Raw genomic sequence first — 1,227 nt, forward strand, 5'->3', positions numbered from 1 at the left:
GGGGGGGTCTTATAGATCCCCTTTATTTCATTGTATGTCTAACTTTAAAAATGAAAATTGTCCTATATTCGTCTTATTCATGTTAGAAAATAATTTTGATTTAGTGGTAAATCTATTTTTTTAAAAATTTAAAATTTTGCATAAAATAAATTAATTTATTATAATATAATTTAAAATAGAAAGCTTCAATATTTTTAAGGAACTTGTTTTATATTAGTAGAATGTAATCTCTTTGTAAACTCTACATAGGAGGTTTGCGATAATAACGACGGTTCAAAATACAAGCATAAGCTACTTCTCCTTTTGCCTTGTAATAGTCAATGCAAGTAGCAACACCACAGTTGGTATCATCAGGTAATGCCATATACTTGTCAGGAGGGCATTCACAGTTACCATCAAAACAAACGGGTTTTGAGGATGGACATGTGACTGAAGCACAATCGGAGTTCTTCGCACAAGTACGTGCCAGAATCGGTGTACCTGTACGATATCATGTATACTGACGTTGTATGTATTAATGTATATATATAATAATGTAACCTGCTGCTGATGAGGTCGATGAATAATTAATTACAATCTATATATATAAAGTTGGCTTTTTCCTTCTTATAACATGTGGAAGGGGTGTTTATTGACATGTGTCCTCATGTTTTTTTTTAAATCTTTTTTCATTTAAATTATTGCAATTTGCTCCATCAATTTCTAATTATGTACTATATAATCTTTCTCATATTTATTGGTCCCTAAAATTCAAGAAATAAATAAAAGAATAAAAAATATATTTTAAATATTTAATTTATTCACAATTCAAAATAGCATAAACTTTCACCATTTTATTATTTACTAATTTTTATTATTTCATTTACAAATTATATATTTATTTCACTATTAATATCATAAGAAAATCAAACTAAGAATAAGAAACTAGAGCATCAACGCAAATAACCAAGAAAGCGGGACAAAGAAAGAATAATAATCGAAAGGCCAAAACCACCAAGAAGCAGGAAGATATATGGCTAAAGCACTGGAATCACAACCAGTAGCTAAAAGGTAAGAAATACCTCAAAAACTAAACAAAAACATACAAGATGGCCATGCAAGTGCAAAACCACAAAGTTCTGGATAGAAGGGACCAAAGCTCCAAGAGACTAACTCCGCACACCTATACCAAGAGAAATATAGAAAGAAAAGAAACAACTTGAGAGAGGGAGAATGAAAGACAACCAC

Source organism: Brassica oleracea, chromosome C7 (assembly GCF_000695525.1).
Source record: "Brassica oleracea var. oleracea cultivar TO1000 chromosome C7, BOL, whole genome shotgun sequence".
NCBI classification, from domain to species: Eukaryota; Viridiplantae; Streptophyta; class Magnoliopsida; order Brassicales; family Brassicaceae; genus Brassica; species Brassica oleracea.